Source organism: Tyto alba, unplaced genomic scaffold (assembly GCF_018691265.1).
Source record: "Tyto alba isolate M040663 unplaced genomic scaffold, T.alba_DEE_v4.0 Super-Scaffold_41, whole genome shotgun sequence".
NCBI classification, from domain to species: Eukaryota; Metazoa; Chordata; class Aves; order Strigiformes; family Tytonidae; genus Tyto; species Tyto alba.
The window spans coordinates 12,548,827-12,561,979 of record NW_024881317.1 but is presented as its reverse complement, the minus strand read 5'-3'; positions in this window follow the sequence as shown (position 1 = coordinate 12,561,979).

Genomic DNA, 13,153 nt, shown 5'->3' with positions numbered 1-13,153 from the left:
GTTATTTACATTCAAGGGAATGAACTAAGTACTAAACTAATATAAAACAGTTTGGAGATAAGCACCACACTAAACAGTGCAAAGATATTCAAGCCATTTTCCTATAGCTTCACTAACATGGGATGCTTCTCTTTTTCTATTGATCTTCTTGTCCCTCTGATAGACTAGAACCACACTAATACACACTACAACTGGAAGGCCAATCACAAATTACCAGACCTTGCAAATTAGCAAGTAAGCAAACAGACACTATTAAAAATCCCAGTCAAGGGTATCACAGCATATCATTTACTTTGTTCATTTATTTTTCAAAAGTGTAGTTTAGTGTCCCAACACTCCACCGCATACCAGTGAGAGTGGCAGGCAGAACAAGCACAAAAGCCCCCCACCAGCAGTGTCTGTTTATTGGGTTTTGCAATCTTGACCACTCAGCCTGTTTGAAGAGCTAACTCTGTGGTCCTAGAGACATTCAGGAGAATAAAAATCACCATGGCACCACTACTGTGTGCTGGAATCTGCACATAAGTGGTGCAGCCACACTGAATGTCTGCGAATGAGAGTAAGGTGCCTTCCAGTTCACAAGCAGATATCAGGTGCCCTGTTCAATCAACCGCAATCAGTATTTGCCATGAGCAATTAATTATTTGTAAAGTAGAAGTCACCACAAAAAGTTTAGACTAAACCATGTCAGTATAATTTATCTGTTGATTAATTCTGATGGTGACTAAGTCTATAAAAGATTAAAAGGCCATTTGCAGATAATCTGCAGCAGGATGAACAGGATAGATTCACCATATTGATGGTAGCTGTGTCTCTCCTGTTCTGATAGCAGCCTAACTGTAAAGGTAACTATGAATGCTCTTCTGCATGCAGTTGTTAGAATTGCAGAGAATTGGGGCAATACAAGCAAGGAGGGTTGTGAGACCTATCAAGTTTGCAGTTTTTCAAGGCTGGAGACATTTTCACAGTTTGCATTTTGCACCAAAGATTTAATCTGTACATTTAATTCAGGTAATTTTGTTCTTATTTCTTCTCCCAGCTCTCTGCTGGATTTTTTTTTTTTAGTAAGAAGCTATGACATATGGTACAATTTCCAGGTTGGTGTGTTTGTCAGCAAGATGGCTTGTACTGCTCAGCTCTGACTGCAAGCACGTATATACTGGCAGTGGGCTAAATTTTTAGCAGCATTAAGGCACTGCCATACCACCTCAGGAAAGTGGGAAATCTATTGCCAGCTCTCCTGTAGATGGGATGAAGGAAGAGTGAGTTTTCCTCTCTTTTGGTAAATCTAACAGCTACAGTAGCCCTTTCAGACATCGATTCTACACCTGGAGCCTGGAAGCCAGGCTGGTATAGGTCAGCCCAGAAAGCAGCAAAAGGTGCTTTGTGTTGAGGACCTCCGAATTCCAAGTTGACACCCTGGCTCTTCAGAAGCACTTCCCTCAACCTGTGTTAGAGGCCAGGGCTCAGCCTCTCCCCTGCCCTGCCTTTTGCAGCTAATCTGCTTCACAGAAAACTCCTGTTCTGCACACATCTTTATGAAAGCACCACATTAACCTTTCTGCTTTTCTCCACTTTGAGCATGGAGCACACCCTCACCTGAAGAATCCTACAATGCACACCTTTCCTTCATACCTTTATGTTCAGGGACCAAGGCTGCAGCCGGTCTACAATTTCTCAGCCCCTCCTAGGCAGGTGAGGAGCTTTCTCATCTGTGTTCCAGCTTCAGGAAAGGGAGCAAAAATAACCGAAGCCAAACTTTACTCCAGTCTTTACTGTCTCCCTCTTCCCCTCCCCTCTGCCATTGTATTCTCAACATGCATTTTTTTTCTCTTTTGTCCATTCTTCTCTTTTGACCTTCCCAGTGTAAAACAAGAGTTATTCTGCCATCTTAGAGCTTTTGCAAAACCCACGCAACTCAGCCTTGCATGTCCTCCATAGTCCCTCTTGGAACAGGCAACTCTCCTTTCAGTCAGCTTCCTACTCTTTGACTCAACTTTTTAAACTAAAGGGAGCCACCAGGACGAATTGCAAGCCTCAGACCTTCTGGTCCTTCTTGACTCATGCTGCAATCCTCTACTAGTCTACTGAATAGATGCTAAATGTGCTTTAAAAACTATTTTCAGAAAACAAATTTCCATGATAAGTATTTCCTTTGTGTCTCCTTTTTCCTCCTCAGATACTCTACTGCCTTTGGAGCATTTAGCATAATGATTCAAATTAAAGTATTTTCACACTGATTTTTACTACATGCAGCAAAAAATAGCACCTGTAACCTGCCACTCCATGTCCACAAAGCAAGTAAATCTAGAATTTGTAGGACCTGGACTGAGGTCCACAAAACAATATTAAGCATTGCCTCAACTGAATTAAATGGGGGACAAAGGTTAATCCCTCCATCAGCCCAATCCAGTGAACTATTCTAGAAGTCTCTCTTTTCCAAACTGATAGCATGGCTAGAATGCAAATGACTGATAGGACACTGGAACTTCCAAGCCAAATTGTAACCCAGAAAGATTTTATTCATTTTCTCCTTTGGGTCCTAGTCTAAAGTAATTTTACTGGATCAGTGGGCTGTTTGTAGCTAGAAAAACTCTTCTCTAATCTCATTATCGATTAAATTTGATCACTTTTCCCCTACTCTGAAATAACTTACACCAAAGCAGAATTGGACACATGCCAAGAAGTATAAAATACTAGTGTTACTTTGGATGAAAAACTCTCCCAATTCTGTCAAACCCAGAACTTCACCATCCTTCCCGAGAGAGTCTGCAGCAGATCCTCAACGTTCATGTGCTTACAGATTTTTTTTATTATTGTTTAAAATAAAATTGTCCTGACTATGCTTTAAAATTCAGTCTTCTTTCTCAGGACTTGCAAAACAGTTTTTTTAAAAACACATACACAAAAAAAGAAAAAAAAAACCACACACAAAAAAACAACAACAACAAAAAACAAACAAACAAACCAAAAAAAAAAAAAAAAACCACACACACAAAACACGCAAAGGACAAATCCTGTAGCTTCTAAGCCTTTTTAGGGGACTCCAAAGTCATCTGCCTTCGAAGCCATTCCAGTGTAAAGTCACTCTCCTACAGTATCTGGTGGCTTATAATTACAACAAGCTGCCACACGTTTCCTATGCATCTCTTTTATAAGTACATTCCTATACAGTTGTCACTAAAGACCTGCATACTTTCAAAATGAAACAGCCCTACATAATTCTGTCAAATAAAGTCTCTTGCTATGATCTCCTAGCAGTTGTTTCCTGTAGGTTGAAAACATTCTGTCTCCCCTCTCCAGTTTTTTTTTTCCTCCTGCAATTCACTATTTCCACATCACTGGCAATATCACAAGGTACCAACCAAAGCTGAACCCAGCTTTCAGGGTGAAAACATTCTCTTGCTTATACTATGGTCACCTCAAAAAAAAACAAAAAACAAAACAAAAAAAAACCACACAAACAAACAAACAAACAAAAAAAAGGCAAAGCCAAAAGAGACTCTCTTTTCCTGCACCTCTTCTACAACATCCAGTCACACGGCAGGGTCCCATGTGGGGAGCCAGCAGGAGGAGATCCCTAGGCCATATGACACTTCATTCTCTGCAGCTTCAAGTAGATGTGAAACCTGTTTCTGGTGTTCCTTGAACTTTCAAGTCTGCAAAGCTTCTAGTATTCTTATTCCTCAGAAGCCCATCACATGTCAACAGATGAACAGTGTTTTCTTCTTAAAATGTACCCAGGGACTCTACCTGGCAGCAAGGACTTCAGTAAAAAAATAGTAGTGGGCTATACTTCCTACCTCCCCACAGCCTTCTGAACTATGTTCTGTTTTCATGCAGCTGTAAGGGGAAACCAGAACCTCTGGGAACTATGATAATGTAAATTAATATGATCATCTATTTACTGTTCACATGATATATATATATATATATTTTTTTAAAGTAAAAACCAAATAGGGGTTCCACTTTAAAAAGGGGAATTTAAATTATAACCAGCAGTTTATGAACTTTGTGATCAGTAGGTAATACTGCAGAGACATATGTGTGTTTCTGGAGAAAGTCTTAAAATTTCAATTTAATTGGGCCAGATCCTTGGCTGGCATAACCTAATACAGCTGTACTGACTTAAATTAGTCTGTGAAAATGGGCATAGCTTCAGTTATTCCAATGCCAGAAGGGGTCCATTACATGTGTCTAAGTTCTTTTTTATGACGCATGCCTGAGGAGGATGCCTATTAATTCCTTCATCAAGCCCAGTAAAATGTTCTTATACTATCCTAGAGTCTGCATGTAAGGGGTACAAAAGTCTGGTAAAACAAAAGACTGATGCCACTCTCCCAGTTTATACAGTGCACTGCTCATGGTGTTGAACACTTGTATCACGGAAGGCAAAAGAGGCAGGAAAGGCTCCCAGCCTAATCCTCCCTTTTCTCTCATAATGCTCCCTGTGCTATTCACACCTTCTGCCAGTCAGTCCCGAAGAGAGAAAACAGCAGTCTGCCACAAAAGAAAGGAGCCCCAACTGAACAAACCGTGACTTCATTTCCCTCCTGAGCTGCCCCGCAGCAGTGTAGCTGTTGTGCAATTGTCTAGATTGCTTCTTAGGGAACACCTGTAATAGATGTTCTTGTTTAGCCATTTCTGCAAAGATCCCTGGCTTTGTTACACAGTTGGACTTGCTTTGAGAGTTGGCTATTGATATCCCCTTGGAAGAAGCTATGCTGCAAAGGGAAGCTCAGGATGCACAACTTCTTCTAGCCCCTCAGCACTACAGCCAAGGGAGGGCAACTGGGGTGCAGAGGGCACAATTTCATTCAGCTCATACAGTAAACTGAGTCAGGTTTAAGGAATGGAGTGGTTATTTTCGGAGCAGATGCTAGGATGACAGTGCAGGTCCTGCCTCTATGTTAAAGTCTAACCTATGGGTCTATCTTTGCAGCAGTATATTCATCCGACATGATAACAATACTGAAGTCAACCAGGGAAAGTTTTTAAAATATATATTGGATTCCTGATATCCTTGAGGAAATTATTTTGACCTTATATTGCTGAAAGTTCTCCCACAGTTATACTGCCAGAGCTCCTTTGTGACATATAAGTTTATTAAAAAAAATGCCTGTTGCAGATTTTCTGATCAGAACCTAGTAATGCAAGTCAGAGGCTTCTGTTCAGCTGATTCAGTGATAGCTTTCTTCAGTAGGGAGAAATTACTTTTGTGTAAGAAGCAATACCCAGCTTGTTTCAAACCTCAGCCTCTGGCAAATCTGTCATAGCAGGAGACATTCCCTGTTTCTTTGACAGATTGGCCTGCGGCTGAAAGTTAATCTAACATGTCAGAAAAAGTATACAGTAGGTAAAGAAAAAAGCCAAAGCTAACCCTCAGCATTTTACATCAGGGCATATTTGAAAGAAACGCTCATTTATAGACAGTAAAAATATTGCTCTAAGTCTTCAAATTAAAAGAAAAAGAAGGCATAAAGATATGGTAGCAATAAAAATAAGCTTACAGAATGAGTGGACTGGAATCTGTAACCTACACCATGGATAAAAAAAAAATACTACCACCAGCTCAGATCCAAGACTGCTCATTTTTGCTATTACAGATCAATTTTCTTTCTCCTTATCACTCAGAGTGCTAAATTAATAACCAGTGTCAACTATCATGATGCATAAAAGTATAAATTTTGGCTATTACAACAATAAAATTAAATTTAAAAAAAAACCAACACACTTGCCAATGCTATATGTAATTTTGGTTTTGCCACTGTTTTACATATCACAGCCTCCCAAATTTGCTTCAGTTTCTCTATTCTTTCTTGCTGATATGGTCCCTGAAGTTATATAAAGCATAGTTCTCAGAAATGCAGAAACATGTAAACATACCGAAGCTTTTGCTTTAAACTGTACCCCAGATCTTAAGCAAAGTCAATAGGATTGCTGCTGGCTAACACCAGTCTTAGAAAGCCAAAGTGAGCCAGAACTACATTCTCTGTGGGAAATGTAATTTTATCAAAAGTCTAAACATTTTGAAAGAATAATCGAATGACTGAACTCCCGTGACAAGTACTGAAGCAAAAAATTTATGCTGTTTTGTTTCAGTGATTTGATTTTCAATTGTACCAAAATTGTAAGATTGTATTTATGATTTTACATTAGTAAACTGAAAATACTGAATGTCTCAAAAGTTACTTTCCATTCAGGGAAAAACCCTAGAACTAGGAGGAGAGGGCTGAAGAGAAGGGTCTGATATAGAATGAAAACACATTTAGCAGTGTGAGATTTTCCCAAGGGGTTTTATTTCCAGGCAGCCACATCCAGACCATTAAAACCGGATGAAATACTGCATGCTTATTGCTATTCTAAACATGTAAGGAAAATTTCATAAAAACTTCTCATGTTGCCAACTTTCTTAGGCAAAGCACCACTCCTGATTCATCTGTAAAGTGTTTCTATGAAATGGCTAAAACTGTGCAAAAGGAGTGTGATAATCTTTAATCTCTGTATCATTTTATAAGATGGAAAGGATAAAAAGAATGAAGCAACTCATCAACCAGTCTAGAAGTTGCGGTAAGGCTCTGAATGCCCTGAAGCACTGTCACCTGAAGCATCATTTTCCACTTTTCAGGTCTTTAACTTCCTATTCCAATACCTTGACAAATTTTCTCCTAATCAATTAATGCCAAAATAAGGGCAATTGTTAAAGTAAAGCCTGTTTTGTACCAGACGTCATTTGACAACGTTATTTTCACTCCCCTGTGCAGTGCAACAGAAGGTGCGATGGCAGGTCAGCCCGTCTCCACAGCTCTGCTCCCTGCTGCACACCCCTGCACTCACACAGCTACAGACAAAGCACAGTTCACATGCAATGTTTGTTCTCATCACAAATCTTTATGCTGAAACAATAGGAGCAGCAGACCTGGGCTGCATGTGGAAGTAGGCAGCAGAGCCAAGCCAGGAGATGAAGTAGCCGAGAAGGCAAAAGGCAGCAGGAAGCACAAGGAACATCTAGAGGGGAAGACACCACCTCAAGGTCCTTGACTACGTTTTCCACCCATGTACCTCCTGGCTTGGTGGCACTCCCAGGTCCCTCCTGACCTCACATGACAGAGTGGCTGCCTGCCCCACAACCTGTCCCTGCTCCTTAGTCCTAGGTGAAAGAAAAACTGGAAAATTAAGAAAGCGAGTCTAAAGCAAGAGCGACAGCAGAGTACTTTTGACCCAGGCAAGCCTGGGAGGCAACTCCAGACCCCCCAGAGATGAGGAATCAGGCCAAGCTGGATGAGTAGCAACACTCAGGACAAGCATAACACATCCCTCTTCTGCAGGGCACCTTCTCTCTCAGCCAGTCCAATCAACCTGCCTTCTCCTAGTGCCCCTGCAACAGTGGATCAGTTGGGCATCTCTCACTGTGTTAACAAGTGTCAAATAAGGATGATGCGGAGGGGTAAGGAGAAAGGAAGAAAGTTAGAAGAAAGTTAAAAATTTTTGAGAAGCAGAGTCTTATTGGTTTCTACAATGATTGAATAAATCCTGAATGCTTTCTAAATTCTGCTTAAGCACATCATTCATATCTCTGAGGATGATTTCATGAATGGCTGAAAGCACCTTGAAAACATAAAACACTAAGCATTGTTCTTTTTATAATGTATGTTTTGAAAAATTGACCAGGCTCATATTAATCTAATAAATGGCAGCTTTCCAGCCTGATAGCTTCATAATGGGTATCTTGGCCTTTCGAGAGTCTTTTTTTAATCCCTCAGAGAGTATAAATGTGCAATTGCATGTGAACTATCAGCCTTGGGAAGGAGGAGGTTCCACATCATATTTTGCTGCTAGCAAGCAGCTTCTCCTAATGAATGCACCAATCTTCATCCTTCCCATTATGATTTTTCAAGGGAGTATTTGTGACAGCAGGCATGAAGAATTACATCTGCTTTTGTGTGCATTTTGTTCCCCCGAAGTTTTGGGAGAAACAACAACATATGAAGAAAAAAAATCCATGAGATTTCCTCTTCAGATAAAAAGAGAGAAATGTGAGTATTAACAGTTACCCATCAGTATAGCTCCCATAATAGTCATGGAAGGAGTTCCACTTGCGTACTGTGTGAAACAACTTTCACAAGCTAAATCCAAGCTTCGAGAGACAAAATTTCACGGACTTCAGTAGTACAGGAAGTCAACTTCAGTTCCTCTTTTTGGTGAGCTCTCCTGTGGTGCACTTTTAGCACTGCACTGACAGATGATTTGAATGAGCCTGCACCATAGAGATTAGGGATTTCTCAAACTGCATTTCATGTGATTGCTCAAAATAAACACTAATACTTCATTCATTCTCCAAGTATGACAGTCAATAATTTTGACAAAGTCATCAGCAAGCAACAGGATCATGTTATCAGCTAATTGTCACTGCCAAACTTCAGCATCACACAAGTGAAAATACAGGACAGGACCAGGCTAAAGCCTTTGCTGATCTGCACATGTATTCCTCACTGCAGTATATTGCAATAATCTAGATGGAAGCCACTGCAGGGACAAGCATGAAAGCTGTGTGAAGAACAGAGGTTTGGTTTTATGAAAGGTTCTGAGCTTTCAAACCTTTGGCTTTCTGCCAAATCTGAATGGAAATTTATGAAACCATTTCCCGTAAAATTAATACAACTCAATCTAAATGTGTGCTTTTCTCTTCAGCTATATGTTGTACATGCTGAAAAAAAAAAGCTTTAAAATTAAAAGCTGCTTCCAATTTAGGAGGGAGAAAAAGAAAAAAAAAAAAAAAAAACAAAAAACACAAAGAAAATAACTTTCAGTTCCCAAAAGGTGGCATGGGAGTGACATCACCAGATTTTTTTTCTAATTTTCTTCCAAAGCAATGTCCCTAATGAATCTAATTTGGCAAGAAATTTTGGTTCATATGAAGCACTTGTCCCAAGAAAACATGCTTCTGTCAAGAGTTTTGCACTCGTTTTGGCAGGCCTACTACTCCCTAGAAAGAAGGACAGATATACTACTGTCATGAACACAGTGGCTGTTGGTTACTGGCAAGGAGAAACCATGTGAGCTACATAAATCCAAATGAGCAAAAAGAAATTAAAACAAGACCCTTCATCTAGACATTCAGTCCAGACATGATCGTTGGCTGTGCAGCCCTCCTGCTCCACAGGGAGCTTCCAACCACCACATCTGAGGAAAAGAGACGTTACAGGCAGGGAGCCATGCAGTATTCACGAATGCTGTAACATGAGGGTGTCTCTTACAGGAACAACCAGTGAGTGCAATCTCAAAACTTAGTACTTTTAAGTCCTAATCTTCTATTTGGGAATGGACTACAGCCTCTGGCACTTTACGAACAAGCTGTTACCATTTTACACGTCACATATACAACAGGCACAATCTAGTTAGTGTCCTACTTCCCCATACGAGGCAAAGGATCTAAAACAAACTTCACAAAGGTCCTTGTCCTTTTACTCAGAAATACCAGCTTTATAGAAACTGCTGCCAGCTACAAAAGCAGTTCAGATTGGCATCAACAGAAGAAAAAAAATATATTCCCTTAGGTTACTGTTCCCAAACACTCCCAGCAAAAAATCCTTCTTCTTCTAAAGGCTTCCTCTTGGGGTGAAGTTAAGTCCAGGGCTTTGTCCCCTGTGGGCTGGCATTTACGGCAAGAGCAGAGGGGCTCATATGAGGAGTCCTTTGATTCCAGGAGAAGAGTTGCAGTGCTGTTCGCACAGCACATGTGACTTCACATGTGGCTGAGTAAGAAAGCAACAGATGTGAAGAGATCACTGCAATAGGGGAAGGATCCTGTTTCTAGTCTGAATGCACAGAGGGTGTCACAGTGCAGTTTGCCCTCTGTCTCAACACTCCTTGATTTTGGTTGCTAACATCACAGGCTAAATCAATTTGCCCCTTCTGGACCAGAGCTGGAAGAAAACCTTAAGTAAGATGTCTTTGTCATAAAGGATATTACTGCCCTGCAGTGCCAGATGGGTCCACAGACATGCAATTTATCCAATATCAGGAGGTGAATATGGGGTTAGCAAAATCATTTTCTCACTACTCTCTTCAGCCTTTTTTGCTTTTACTGTCCCAGGCTAAGGTTCATGATTTCAGGCTTTTCCCATATTGTGAGAACTAAAAACCTAAGCAAGTATACAGGACAGGAAGGGAAGAACAACATGTGCTGAAGAATATTAACCTGAATTAGCTTTCAAAATTGAATCATTAAACTCTGCAAACACTCTCAATCAAAAAGTAAAGTATTAACGTACTTGCAAAGGGAACTCAATCAAATTATAACCACTTTAATTCTGAATAAGTAATTAACAAGATTTGCATGAGCTGAACAGCTCACAACAAGCAGTAGGCAAGCTGATGAGAGGACATCCAGTGAAAGTGAGGGGAGGCTTCTCTACACACAGGGAGGGAGGCTTAAGACACCATATGGCTCTGCATTACAAGGGCTCTGCACCGCTCAGGACCTGCCTGTTTTATGATTACAGCCACATGCCTCTAGAGAGAACAGAGCAGACTCCAACTGGAAACTGTCCACCCTAAGACTCTGTTAGCCAGTGGCTTGGGTTGAAACAGGAAGTAGGCATCATTTCATCCAGGTATCGGAGTGGTGAAGTGGGAATCAGATAGGTTAAGCCAGCCAACATTACAGATTTGTGACCCAGTCCTCTAGGCACACAAGCTGGCTGTAGCTTTCAGTTCAGGCAATTTAGAGAGAGGGAGTTTCCAAAATTTCATGACAGTTAGGACTAAGTAATTTAAGACCAGATCTCTGATTAAGTGTGACCTCTTCCGTAGCTGTACAATTCCTTCTCTATTGATACAGTAGACAATTCCTTTACTGGAGTTTGTTTTTTCAAACTCAAGGGTTTTATTATTTTCTGGAACTTACAGAAGACAGACACCCATACACGGGGAATCATGAAGTCTCAACCATATCAAAAAACCTGCACTCTCATCTGCACACAGGAAGAAACTGCACTGAATACTTAACGGTATCAAGAACTGGAGAGAAAAAGAGGGTAGAGTCTTGGATTCCTACTACTATAACAGTAATATATCATCTATACTGCTCCTACCTCAGCACACCTTTCTGTCTTCTGAGAGCCAAGTGGCTTAACACCTTTCCCTAGCAGGAAGGTAAGAGTCTTTGTCACTAAGAGAGTCTAGAAAATTAAGGGGAGAAACTGAAACAATTCTTTGGTTTGAAAACTACCACACCCAGGTAAATACCAGCAGAGATTCCATGAGAAGACATTGATGGCTCAAGCTTAGATTCTGCCCACACCTAGAAGGCGTTTCTGCATGTCTAAGAAGCAGATGTGTTGCTATCAGAGAAAGCACACATCCTGTGCAGGTAAACAACACACACCTTAAGAGATTTCCTACTCCTCATCAGCAGACAAAATGCATTTACCCTAGTCATATTTCACTGTTTTCCTGCAATTTTAGAAGAGCAGTAAAGATTTGATGCACATCCTGTTTAAGCCACATTGCTTGCAAGTAGTCAAAACAACATCAGAAGTCTCCTGACTAACCTACTTCAGTTTCGCCCAGCCATTACATGACACTAATTAGATGCAAGGCCATATTCTTCAGCCTTCCCTCCCCCAACACAAATACACTGCTCACACACAATACGATAGGGGGAAGGACAGAAGAAAGGAGATAGCTAGGAGCAAGCTACCCCAGATAGAGAACCACTTATTTTGCTTACAAACCTCTTCCAAATTATCCTGGGAAGCTGGCCAGAATAATTACCCTGGTAGACCACACACAGCCCATGGGTAAGCAGCCTTTGCCTTCAAAAACTGACTTAAATTATGAAACCGTCTTTCTCAAAAGCCTTGTCAAAAGTGCCCAGCTTGAAAAATAATGCTGCACAGCCCTATCTTCATTCAGCTACTATGTTTTGAGTTGTACTAGTTTAGGATGTAGCCTGTTGCACAATGTTAGAATACTGCTGTTGGAGGGGGAATACAGATCTGTAGGAGGGGAATTACAAAACTCACCAGATCCTAGCCTGCTGGCTGGAAGACTTCCAGAACAGAGAGTCTGTTTTATCACAGACACATGTATGCATTTCCCACCACACTTCAAATCTCCCTGCCAGGTCCACTTTTTATGAATGAGTAAGGTATTGAAACCAGCAGGAATCCTGCTTTCACAAGGTTCGGAAATGGGAGAATTCTTGTGAATCTCAAATCTTGCCAGGTAAGAGAAGCCAAGGGACCACACAACAAACATTGCATGGGGACTGAGATTACTGTTAGATCAACAAGCCCCTGGGGAGCCAAAATTCTGTCAGTAAAGCACTTTAGTGTTTGTTTCTGGAAGCATCCTTTGAACACCATGCAGAAAGGACTATAATTTGACTTCAATGCAAAGTTGTTTTTTCTTTGGGTACCTAAAGTGCTATATGACCTTGCAAGTATCTGGAGCAGCACAGGTGTACTACCAGTGCTTCCCAAGTGCCTTACTATAGTAGTAATCCTGTTTCTTTACAACCACACCACCTATGAGCACCGTCTGATTTGATATGAGCTGGAGTTGCTTTAAGGTAGACTGGGCTGTTCCAACCTTCCACTGTAGTTCACAGAACACCGCATACACCCCTGCATGAACCACGTGGACATGGATTAGTTTGATCTAAAAGCAAATTGTTCTAAGGTGCTGGACTGTGAAACAGAGTAGCTGCATTACCTTACACCAGCTCTGCTGCAGGAAGGCAACCTCTAGGAGGGGGACAGTAGCAAATCACTGCCATCAGGGCAACAACATCTAAATAGCCACAGGTGTTTGTTCGGGCACACAGAAGCTGCAGCAGTCAGCCTTGTCTCAGTGAACAGCAACGGGTTTGATGATTCAGTAGTGGGAACTTGAGGCCAGGTGAGACTGAATCCAGCTACCCCAAGTAGCATTAAACAAAATCAAGGAAATTTAGGGTCCAAAAAGCAGCTTGGGTGAGAGAAGGAGATTTAGTCCAACACAGTAACCTGTAAGTCTGCCATTAGTGAAAGGACTTAAACCTATTCCAAGGTTGCCTTCTTATACATGGAAGAGGATTGCTGCTGGGTACATATGGACTACTTCCCATCTTTAATTTGTGTACCTTTCAGGAAGGTTTTCCCCTTGT